Below are 13,134 nucleotides of genomic sequence, written 5' to 3'. Positions count from 1 at the left end.
GTGGCTGTCACCATAGACACTTAGAAAAAGCAAACACTTTCAATGTAGCGTTGGCTGCCTGAACACACAGGCCATGCAGGGAGATGCCTCCCGGGGAGCAGGCAGGGCCATGTGCTGTCTCAAGCCAGACTGAAGGGCAGTGATAGCAGATGGAAACCTCCTTCCCCAGAAAACAATGGCAAAACATCGGAAAAGGGCTATGTCTGGCTCAAGGCAAAAGACTCTTGGATGGATTCTTTTTTGTTTTGTGGTTTTGTTTTTGGCCTTTTCCCTCTAACTTCCTTTATAAACCTTTAACTGTTTAAAATTAAAATTATAACATCATCTTGAGGGATTCATGACATAAGCAGATGTATTACTTACAACAACTGTTATTAAGGGATGGGGGTGGTTCTGGGGCTATAATGAGACCATATTTCCATACTTTATGTGAAGGACCTGTGATTGACTGTAAATGGACTGTAAAAAGTTAAGGATGTATGATGGAATCCTAGGACAACCACTGTCAAAAATAATGCAAAGAATCGCTAAACAGCTAACAGAAAAATTAAAACTAAATGCATTCTAAGAAAAAGTATTCAAGTCATTTTGAAAGAAGGGGAAGGAGGAACAGATGAACAAAAACCAGAGGAGTCAGGCAGAAAACAAAAAGAAAATGATAGAGGAAACCAAGCTAAATCAAAAATTACGTTAAACATTAATAAACACTACAAATAAAAGAAAGTCATTGTCAGAAATGATTTTAAAAAGAGTCTCAACTCTATGTTGTCTATAAGAGACACTCTTTAAATATAAAGACACAGATCAGTTGAAAGTAAATGAATGAAAAAAATACAATGCATATAAACTGTAAGCCTAAGAAGGCTGAAGTGAGTGTATTAATTTCAGATAAAATAGATTTCAAAAACAAAACTTGAAACAGAGATTTAAAAAGGTGCTTTCATTATGAGAAAAGGAGTCAGTCAACAGGAAGATATAGAAGTCGTAATGCATATGCATCCAATGATAAGGCCCCAAATCTATGAAACAAAAATGGACAGAATGAAAGGGAGAAATAGACATTTCTATAATCAAAGTGGGGAAATTGAACACCCTTTCTCAACAATTGATAGAACAGCTGAACAAAAAAATCACCAGCCATAGAAGATCAAAACAATAGCAGCGGCCACCTTGGCTTAATTGGTATTTATTTACACCAAACAGCAGCAGACTTCACATTGTTTTCAAGAGTACATGGAAAGTCTCCTCCAAGATCTGTCTCATTCAGGTGGAGGGTTGTTTTTCACTTGACGCCAACTCAGTCAGTTGTTTAGCATACAGGTAAATGATGAGACTATGATTAGAAAAAGAATGTATTTCATTCTCACGCATTTCTGAGGTTTTCTGCGTAGGCAGCTACAAAAGAACGTTTTCTGTATAAAATTTAACCAAATCGACTCTTCTGATTTTAAGAGGGAATGGGAAGGCAAATGTCAATTTACTTGAAGGATGCCTCCCTGACTGCCAATGACATTAGGTCATAGATGCTCTAACTTAATAATTCAATCACTGAATTAACTGGCTTCATGTGGCATTATCTGTAAATGAGGGTCTCCAGGTTTGGCTACTTTAATAGAATCACTAACCTGTCTGAGGACATTTGCTGTCATTGAAGGCTGCAGAGGAGCCAGCTGGCTGTGAAGAGCAGGTTTTCATTCGCTTCATGCCTTGATCCTCCACTCTCATTTAGACTATTGCAATCCCCCCTCCCACTCCTACCCCCATGTCGGCTCCCAGCATCCCCAGGCCTCATACAGTCTACCTTCCTCCCCAGCCAGAGACAGCTGCAAAAAACCAACGTGGTCACACCACTTCCTTGTCTAAAACTCTTCAATGGCCTCTCACTTGGGATAATGTCCAGAGTTTTCCATGTGGCCCAATGGGACACGCCTGGTCTAGCCCTGCCCACTCTTTCCATCTTAATTTGCCACATTTGTCCTTGCTGTCTATCTCAGATCAGATTCCCTTATGATTCTCTGGGCTCTTGCATGGCTTCAGATGTCTTTGTGTATCTCCAGGGCCCCAGAATTCCAGCCTGAGAAGCACTGGCCTGGGAGCTCCTCTCCTCCTCTTATACCACTTGCCCATGGCCTTCCCTCTTGCTCTCCGTTTCCCCACCCAGCTACACTGGGCTCTTTTCAGTAAGTGCACTCTGCCTCAGGGCCTTTCTGCTCTCTGTTCCTTCTGCCTGGGGAGCTCTTCTCCCTTTTCATCTGATTATCTTGTTTGCATTCCTAGCCTCTCATCTGCTCATATACCCAATGTTCCCTCCTACCCCAGGGCCTTTGCTCAGGCCATTCCTACTGCCCAAAATGTCCTTTCCTCTTCTACCTTCATCTCATTAATTCTCCCTTGGCCTTTACATCCTAGGTCAAAACACAGGTAGGTTGAAAGTCAATGGATGGGAAGGTATTTCTTCCCAGGGAAGCCTTCCCTGACACCAGAGCGTATGTCCTCTGTGCCATATTGATAGATCCCAAAACCTTCCAGTCCTGGTATTTCTCATCATAATCACAAAGTTTCTAATATGACTGTCATTAATGTTGGGCTTCTGGGTCCCTCTCCCTGGGAGCTCAGTGAGGTCAGGGGCTTCAGTGTCTTATTCACCCCTGCGTCCCCAGAGCCTGGCACAGAGTAAGAGTTCAGTAAATGCTGTGGCTGATCCAAGTTCCCTGATCACTTATGAAGTGAGTTCACCATGCCAGGCAACTCACCAATGCCATCAGGCACCCACTACGCAGGAGGCTCGGCCCTCGCTGGCTGTCTCCTTGTGGGTCCAGTGATCTGCTGTTGCTCAGGCCAGCTTCCATGCCTTTGCCTAAGTAACTTCCTCCACCTGGAACATCCACTCCCTTTCTTCTATCTATCCAAGCCCTCACCTCTTCCTACCTGGTTTGGCTTGGAAAACTCTTCCCCACCGTCAATTACTGAGTGACCGTGAAACCCAGGCAATTTATGATGCAACAAGGGAATGCTGTCTCTGCTCATTAACGTCAATAGAATCATTTATGTCCCCTCCTTCCCCAGCATTCCCTGTGGCCATCCCCCCGTGCCCCAACCTCTGCTCATCCCTGATGCTGAGTCTTTGCTTAGGCAGATCGTTTTCCTAGGATGTCGTTCCTGCCCCAGCCTGGGGAGCCCAGCCAGAAGCAAAATGCCCAGATGTCATCCCATGATCCCAGCTGTGCCATCAAAGCTGAAGGCCCACAGCACGGCACAGGCACCCTCCAATTCTCTATTGAATGGTTCCTGTTCCCTCTTCATCCCCACTCCTGTCCCCGCCACCAACTCCTACCCCAGAAGCCTCCTCTCTGCCCCACCCGGCAGCATGTGCTGCCTCCAGTCTATCTGTGACTCTGTAGATCTCCATGAACCACCACTTTCTTCCAACAAACCCCTTCTCTGTTCAGGTGCCTAAGGTAGCTCCCTGATACCGCACATCTACACTCTCCCGCCTGGCTCCCAAGATCATCCACAACCCACCCCACCCCACCCCTCACTCCTACCTCTGCTTGAATCACACCGGCCCCTCCATGCCCCAGAAACAGTTACCAGTCATGCTATTTGCCTCATCCCTCCACCGTTCCCAATCCTATTCCTAGCCCAGAGCCCAACTCAAGTCCTCTGTCTGCTGCAAATGTTGAGCTTTACATGGTCATCACAGCCTTCCTGGGCTTCGACCTATAAGAACACATAAAGCCCTGAGAAAGTATTTACAGGCCTCTGCCGTGCCCATGTTCCAGTAGGTTCATCTGGGCTTTCTTCTTCTTCTTTTTTTTTTTTTTTTTTTAAGAGAAAGGGAATAGCTCTATTGCCCAGACTGGAATGCAGTGGCATGATCACAACTCACTGCAGCCTTGACCTCCTGGGCTCAACTAAACTAATTTCATCTGGGTTTTGTATCTGTTTGTTTGTTTGTGCTTTTTAAAATGTGGCTGAGAGAAAGTTGTAAATTAACTATTTGTGTGAGATGGCACCAGGTAGCAACTATATGCTGCAAGGGGTCTTTGAGGCTGTTAAGTCTAGTGGCTGCCTTTGACACACAGAAAAGCAGACCCAGAGAGGGACAGCACCTTGCCCAAGGTCATACACGTGTAAGGGCACGGTGGTGAGAATTGGAACTCTGCTTCTTGGACCTTGGTGGTTTGGGGGCAGATGATGTCTGACACTGTGGGGGCTGATAGGTGGGCACCCACAGGTGGTCCTTCGCAGCAGAGGACATTGGAAGGGACCACAGACTCGGAACACAGCCCTGTGGAGGCTCCCACACCCCCCTGCTCAAAGCTGTCCTCGCCCACTTGCCATGCCGACTGCACATCCAGACATCCGCAGGGCAGAAGATTTTAGTGGATAATCAATAGTCTGATAGGGCAGGCTGCAAAGACCCAAACCTAATTATGTTGTTCAGAAACTTGTCTGTAACTAAAAGGCGTCTGAGAAATCACTGTCACCATTGCTGAGAGGGGAGAGAAATCCAGTCATTAGATCCAATTGGATTTGTATTGACTGTTGGCTTGATGTAGAAGATATTGAATCCCTGCAAAACTGTTGTTTGAATACCACAGGGAAACACACACAGAGAGACACACAGGTTTCGACTTTTGGGAAGGTTCTGGTTTACACTTTTCTCACAGGCGGCCTGAGATGTGATTGACAGGGTGATTTCCTGGGTCTCACTTTTGAAGTTCTAGATGGGCAAAGCAGAGCATGAATCTCTTTCAAAGGCAGCATGGAGGGACTGAATGCCTCCTCCAACTTCAGGCATTTGACAATCCCCACCCCGAATGGGAGAAAATACTTCAGGGTGAGAAACCTTTCAACAACTAGTTAAGATATTTGAATGTTGTATTAGTCCGTTTTCATGCTGCTGATAAAGACATACCCAAGGCTGGGCAATTTACAAAAGAAAGAGGTTTAATTGGACTCACAGTTCGACATAGCTGAGGAAGCCTCACAATAATGGTGGAAGGCAAGGCGGAGCAAGTCACAGCTTACATGGATGGTGGCAGGCAAAGAGAGAGCTTGTGCAGGGAAACTCCCATTTTTAAAACCATCAGATCTCGTGAGACTTATTCACTATCACAAGAACACCATGGGAAAGACCTGCACCCATGATCCAATTATCTCCCAGCAGGAGTGTGCCACAACACAGGGGAATTATGGGAGCTACAAGATGAGATTTGGATGGGGACACAGAGTCAATCCATATCAAATATCAAGTCATTTTTTTTTTTTTTGAAATGGAGTCTCACTCTGTTGCCCAGGCTGGAGTGTGATGGTGCAGTCTCAGCTCACTACAACTTCTGCCTCCCAGGTGCAAGTGATTCTCCTCCCTCAGCCTCCTGAGTAGCCTTCAGAATTGCAATGGGAAAAACCTGGTAAACCTCCAGAATCCTGCCCACAGGGACCTGCAAAGCTAAGCGACATCCACCTGAACAGTGGAACACCACGTGACCACTGGAGAACATTAACTCAGTGTTTACCATGGGAAAATATGGAAGACATATTATTCTTCAGTGAAACCAAAGCTCACAGAACAGCATGTCTGGGATGATCCAATTTAGGTAAACAAATAAATTTCTTCAAAAGACTGTAATACATGTGTCCGGGCCAAATGCTGACAGACCAGTTCTGAATGGAAGTTGTTCAACCCACCATGGTGTTGACAAGAATTAGTTCCAGGGAATAAAAATCACGGGGAGGGGGGATTTTACCAGGGTGAAGATTTTTCACTTCCCAGTTGTAAACGTATGCCCACCCAGATTTTTTTGAAGTTTTATTTGCCACAAGTTCTGTGATGGTTAATTTTACACATCGACTTGACTGCATGGCTGGAGGCCTGGATGGCTGATGGAGCACTGGGTGTCTGTGAGGTGTTTCCAAGGGAGATTAGCATGTGAATCAGTGGACTGAGGGAGGAAGACCTGTCTTCAATGTGGGGGCCACCATTCAATCAGCTGGGGCCCAGCTGGGACAAAGACCTCCACCTAGAGGGGCTGGGCTTGGAAAACCTTTTCCCCACCATTAATTACTGGGTGACCATGAAACCCAGGCAATTTATGATGCAACAAGGGAATGCTGTCTCTGCTCATTAAAGCTACAATAATAGAATCATTTATGTCCCCTCCTTCCCCAGCATTCCCTGTGGCCATCCCCCCGTGCCCCAACCTCTGCTCATTCCTGATGCTGAGTGTTTGCTTAGACAGATTGTTTTCCTAGGATGTCGTTCCTGCCCCTGGCTGGGGGAGCCCAGCCAGAAGTAAAATAATCCCAGCACTTTGGGAAGCTGAGGGGAGAAGATTGTGAGATCAGGAGTTCAAGACCAGCCTGGGCAATATAGTGAGACCTTGTCTCTATAAATAATAATAATAATAATAAATTAGCCTGGCATGGTGGTGCACGCCTGTAGCCCCATCTACTCAGGAAGCTGAGGTGGGAGGATGGCCTGAGCCTGGGAGGTCGAGGCTGCAGTGAGCTCTGATCATGCCACTGCACTCCAGCCTGGGGAACAGAGTGAGACTCCGTCTCAAAAAAAAGCAGGTGGAGGAGGGGGTTCACTCTCTCTACTTCCTCTCTCCCTTTTGGAGCAGGCTTCTTTTCTCCTTCTGCCTTTAGACATCAGACTCCAGGTTCTTTGGCTTCCTGAGTGAGGAAGGGAAAGACAGAGGGAGGAAGGAAGGGAGTGAAGGATAGAGGAAAGGAAATAGGAAAGGAAGGAGAGAGAGAGGGAGGGAGGAAGGGAAGGAGAGAAAGAGGGAAGAGAGGGAGAAAAGGAAGGGGAGAAGGAGGGAGGGAGGAAGGGAAGAAGAGAGGGAAGGAGGAAGAAGGGAAGGAGGGAGAGAGGGAGGAAGATGGGCAGGAAGGGAAGGAAGGAGGGAGGAAGGAAGGGAAGGAAAGAGGGAGGGAGCGAGGAAGGAAGGAAGGGAAGGAGGAAGGAAGGGAGGAAGGGAAAGAGGGAGGGAAGGAAGAGAGGGAAGAAGCCCTTATTCAAGTAACATCACCACCACTGACTTCTCCTCCCCTGCGTGCACCCTCTATACTGAATGGACTGAATATTTGAGTTCCCCCTGTTCGTATGTTAAAATCCTAACCCCCAGTGTGATGGTATTAGAAGGTGGGGCCTTCAAGAGCAGTCAGGTCATGAGGGTGGAGCCCTCATGAATGAGACTCATGCCCTTATTAAAGGGACCCCAGAGAGCTCTCTAGTCCTCTTTCCATCATGTTAGGATACAGTGAGGAGCTAACCATTTACTCTCCAGAAGAGGGCTCTCACCAGAACCTGACCCTCCTGGCGTACTAATCTTGGACTTCCTGCCTCCAGGCAGGTGAGCAATGTCTGCCATTTCTCAGGCACACAGGCCATGCTGCTTTGTTACAGCAGCCTGAACGGACCGAAGACACCAACATCCCTGCAACTGGTACACTGTATGGCCTTGGTTTTTACCTTGATCTCCCCCTACCTAAGAACTTGAACCCAAGCCCACGTGAACCCTTGCTTTTCCCCAGAAGGCTTTGCGCTGCCTCTCCCAGGTGAGAGGAAGAGCCCTGTTCTGGCTCTCTCCAAATGTGAATCCTCAGAGGACAAGATTGGGTGTCACTAAATGTTGATCCCTCCACAGACCTAAGCACAAGGCTTTGCACACAAACGAAGCTGTGCACAATTATTGCTCATTGAGTTTACTTTTGATAATGATATCCTTTTCTGGCAAACTATTCCAATAATTAAAAAATATATATCTTTTATTGTATGATTGCCTTACTACAAAACTATGTAGATTGCAATTAAGCTTTGCTTTCAGTCATTCAAAGGAGCTCAGCATGTGAATGCACAAGATTTTATCGAATTGTTCTTTTTCAGTGGACATCTGCCTTGTTTGTGTTTGATAAATAATGCTATTGTCCATGATGAATAATGCCATTGTCCATGATGAATAATGCCACAGGGAACAATCTCTATGATCACATCTTTCACACCTATGCAATGATCACCTTTGGAAATTCCCAGTGGTGGCACAGTTGGATGAAGAGTGGGAAATTTTCCATTGTGGATAGAGCCCATTTCAAAAACCTGTTTCCCCATATTTCATGACTGTTTTCTTCTAGAGAGCAGCACAGCCCAGTGGCTGGGGGTGTTTGGGGAAATGCTGGCTGGAATCCCTTCTTCCCTTCATTGGCTGTAAGACCAGGGTCATCTCCCTTCATCCCCTGAGCTTCAGGGTTTCCTCCACTGAAGAGATGACTCTCACCCCTCGTGCCTCACATGGTACAATGAATGGAGAAGCCCTGGGAGCCTCACAGCTGTAGGGGTGGTTCCTGCCTTGGGTTCATCCTGGCCAGAGTCTTGGTCAGCATAGCCTTGAAGATTCTAGAAGAACACTGGGTAAATAGAAACTGTAGATGTAGAATTCTCCTCCGTCCACTTCTTGTCTCTCCTCTCCCACCCGGTCATGTCTCCAACACCATAACCTGCCAAGGGTGTACAAAAGAACCCCCAGGGAGCATGTCCAGTGTGCCTCACAGGCTCAGCTCCTGGTCCTGAACACCCTTGTTTCCCTAGGAAATAACTCTTCTTCCTTTTTAAAATTCAGTCTTAGCTGGGTGTAGTAGCCTGCGCCTGTGGTCCCAGATACTCAGAAGGCTGAGGCAGGAGGATCGCTTGAACCCAGGACTTCATAGCCAGCCTAAGCAACATAATGAGACTCGATCTTAAAAAAAAAAAAAAAAAAAAAAGGGTTTTAATTCAGTCTTGTTATTCTCAGGCAGAAATCTGTGTTTTTCTTTACTATTGTCCATTGAATCTTGCTCCAATTAAACAGCTTCCAATATTCTTCTAGAAGTTTCTCTAGGCAAACCAAGGGAAGAAAACTTTTGAAGAAAGAAATGAGGATGAGATTGTTCAGAGCAGTGTTACTCGTCTTAGTCCGTTTTCTGCTGCTATAACAACACCACAGACTGGATAATTTATCAAGAATAGAAGTTTAGGTAGCTCACAGTTACGGAGGCTGGGAAGTCCCAGATCATGGCCCCAGCATCTGGCAAGAGACATTCCATGTTTGAAGATGGAAGGCATCACGTGGTGAGCAGGCACATGTGGCAATGTAAAAGGAGGCCAGACTCCCAGATAACAACCCAGTCCTGTGATAACAGCATTAATCCATTCATGAGAGGAGCTCTCTCAAGACCTAATCATTTCTTAAAGGTTTCACCTCTTAATACCATCAAAATGGCAATTAAATTTCAGCATGACTTTGGACATTCGAACCATAACACTCCTCAAAGTGGCCAGTTGGCCAGCTGCTCATTCTAGGCACATGATGGGATAGAGAGCTTAGCAAAGACTCTCTTTGAGCAAACTTTAGACTGGCCCCTGGGAGCCCTGTTTCTGACTAGGTGTCACCCTGGGGCCCTGTCTTCAGCCTCCCTAGTTCAGTTGTAGCAAGAATTCTCCTAAGTCAGCTTATTGAGAGTCTCTCTCCACTCTTGTTATCTGATCTCCCTGACCTGCCTTCAGCAAGATTCTGAAGTCCCCAGCTGTCTTTGCTGTATTCTAAGTTGAGCTTGATCTCGCTCCCCTATTGTGCTAGTCTTGACACCTATCAGCATAGTCCAGAATAAAGTCTTCCTTGCTGTTTGAACAAGGGTCAGAATAACTTTTTCTTTAACAGTTGTTAACGCACTGCATTCTTCATCAAGAAAGCCTTGCTACCAAAAAAACTGCCTGCTGCACTAAACAGTGTGCTTGGGGATATAACTGACTGACGTTCAGGTGCAAGCACCTTATCCTGTTGAGGACAGAAAACAATTGCACACTTACATTGATCTGGTCCCCAGGGCACACTTTCATTTTGGCTAGTTTGAAACCTACAGTGGGGAGAGAATGCTGAGGGAGTGAGGAGGGGAAGAGATGCTTTTTCACACCAGCGCTCCATTTCACACCAGCACGATGCCAGGAGGCCCACTCCAACACACCCTCAAAGCCTGGCCAGAGTAGGGTTGGTGGGTGCCAACCAACCTAGGCCTCTGATCCCTGTACTCATGGCAGGATCCTGCTGGTCCCCAGGCAGCAGGTGGGGATGTCAACAGGTGGGGAAAGAGCATTTCCAGTCCCTCTAACTTCTAGGGAGGCTGAGTCTCCATCAGCAAATCTTAACTTAGGGCCTACCATGTGCTGGCCTTGGTGCCTGTCGCTATGGGCAGCGATAGTGCAGGCCATGGTCCTGCCCATATGGGGTTGACACTCTAGCCAGGCAAGGGCCCAGTGGCATGTGCAGTTGAGCCAGCAAGAACCTTTTTTTTTTTTTTGAGACAGAGTCTCACTCTGTCACCCAGAATGGAGTGCAGTGGCGCGATCTCGGCCCACTGCAACCTCTGCCTCCCAGGTTCAAGCGATTCTCCTGCCTCAGCCTCCCGAGTAGCTAGGATTACAGGTGCATGCCCCCACACTTGGCTAATTTTTATACTTTTTGTAGAGATGGGGTTTCACCATGTTGGCCAGGCTGGTCTTTAACTCCTGACCTCAGATAATCTGCTTGCCTCAGCCTCTCAAAGTGCTGGGATTACAGGCATGAGCCAGCACACCCGGCCAAGAACACTTTTCTTTATTTCTGAAAGGAGGCAACAGTAACATGGCAATGACAGACATATCCATTGCCCACTGTAAGGAGACAGGTGTTCAGCCCCTTCTTGGTATGACAGCAGCCAAAACCAAGGGTCACCTGAAGACTGCACAGTGCATGTGACGGGTGGTCAAGTAAGAGCCAAGCTCTGGAGGAAAACTTCCTCATTTGGATCCCTTTCTGGTTTTACCACTTATTGACCAGGGAACTCCGGGCAAGTCACTTCACCTCTCAGTCCTGGGGATCATAACAGCACCTCCCTTGATGTAAGGACCATAGCAAAGTGACTAGCACAGAGCGAAAGCTGTTCTGACTCATCTCCTCTCTCCTCCAGGCTCCACCTTGCCCAGGTCTTTACCCAGGTGAATGGTGAGTCCTTTCAGAATCAGACCCAGGCTCAGCTTTCCAGCCCAGCACCAGGGGGCTCTAGAAGGCCTTCTATATCCTGTAGTCCTACCACATAATTAAGGCTCATTTTGAGCCATCTGCTGTTCATGCATTCATTTTTGTTGATCACCTATTATGTGCCAGGAGTTGTGCTAGGCTCTGAGGTCACAGTGGTGAGTCAATCAGTCATCCTGCCTCGTGGAGCTGCATCACCTGGCAGGGGTAGGTGGGTTGGAGCTGAAGAGGGAGAAACAGAGCTCAGACAAAACAGCTCAGGCTCAAAGACGATGGGAGTGGACTCAAAGGAGGGGTGCTAAGAGGGAATTTTGAGGCCTCGGGTTCTGAGCAAAATGGGGCTGGCATCTTCACGCCACTTGAAGGCCGGGGACATCGGTAGCTGCCCACCTCAGAAGGCCAGCAACCAGCCACCTTGCAGTGAGCCCAGCTGTCCAGACCCCTGGAAGGCCATCTGTGTGTGGTCCTCACTGTCAGCCGGGATTCCCCCATGATTCTGGAGAATGGGGGCCGTTCACCTCTTAGATGGGCGAGTTACAGAGGGCCTGAAGGGCCTTGTGGAATGCAGTGGAAGACACAGCCTTGGCTCCCAAGGTGCCTCTGATCTCTGTGTGGGCCCCATGACGACCAGAGGGAGGCTTCAGACAGCTCAGGCTGTTTTGATACAAGCTGCTCTGCAGCCCCGAAGCTTTCCTTGCTCTCTGCATGAATTTGGCCTTCAGGGAGAGAAGGAATGTGCATCCCAAAGAAACAAACACAAGACGGCTCAGCCTAGGGGACAGTGACAGCTGGGACCTGGAGCAGGCCCAGGCAGCAATGGCAGGCCACACATGACAGTTGTCTGATTTGCCTGTGTCAATAAGAGCTTTGCTGAAGCTTTCAAAACCAAAGATCATCCACAAAATGCACGGTCCCACTTCTTGTTTCCCCACCCAGACAGTGTATGCGGCTTTTGGAAAAGAGTCAGGATGCCTTTGTCATCAGAGCCTGGTGTCCCTCAGTCACCTGTTGAGAAGGAAGGAGGGAGGATGCTGAGAAGGGAGGGAAAGGAGGCAGAGGGTTGGTCCGGTGGGCGGCCACTAGCCTCTCCCGCCTGCAATTCAGGGAGTAAGGAAGACCATCCGGTACCTCACCTAACATCCCTTCAACAAGCACCACGCTTGAAGAACACGCAGCCCAGCTGGAGAGAGAGGCCAGGACCCCACGTCATCACAGAGCAGGTGCATCAAGAGCAGCTGGGGCGGGGGCATCCCGGAAAAGGGCACTGTCCCTGAAGGCTGCTGGTCCTGAAGGAGCTCTGGGAGGAAGGGGTGATGGTGGGGCCTTGAGGCCCAGGTAGGATCCAGAACGTGAGAAGGCAGATGCCTTTGGAAATGAAGCCCTTGGTCACCTCAGTGAGAAACATGGCAGTATTTGCTCTCTTGTTGAATTATTTAAAGTGAAGGCAGATGTCAATCATCTCAAGCAGGTTTACATCCTAAATGCAACTGACCCGGTCCCATTATCGGCCCCTGTGTTGTGGCCTAACAGCCCGGAGAACCTACAGTCCCCTCAGCTGGCAATATCACAGAACATTCCACCTGGAAAAACTTTAGGGAACCCTTGGTCAGTGGTATTCAGTTCTACCTCACCCTTTCTGTCTTTAATTATGGACTTCTTTTTTCAAACAAAACGTTATAGGAAGCCAAATATAAAACATAGCAAAGCAAAGCTACTCAGACCAAATCAGGGATAAGAGACTCCGATCTGCACATGGGTTTCGGAAAATGCCACATGAAAATGCCTGGGCTACTTCCACTGGCTTGTACACTGGAGAAACTGAGGCACAGAGAGACAGTCCTGACCATACGCTACAAGAGAGCAAAGACCTGGTTGGTCTTACAGCACACCAAATCCCCAGCATCCACCTCAGTCAGTCCTGGCACATAATAGATGCTCAATAAATATTTGTTGGACAGATGCAGATTTGTTGGATCAACATATATTTTTTGGATAAATGATATTTGTTGGAAGAGACACACAGGCAATGCTGATGGCCTTTGCACAGTCATCTCTGTTTTTCTACAAATGCAACTAC

The sequence above is a fragment of the Macaca mulatta genome, chromosome 9 (assembly GCF_049350105.2).
Source record: "Macaca mulatta isolate MMU2019108-1 chromosome 9, T2T-MMU8v2.0, whole genome shotgun sequence".
Taxonomy (NCBI): domain Eukaryota; kingdom Metazoa; phylum Chordata; class Mammalia; order Primates; family Cercopithecidae; genus Macaca; species Macaca mulatta.
The sequence above is the reverse complement of the archived record's forward strand: the minus strand, read 5'-3'. Positions refer to the sequence as shown.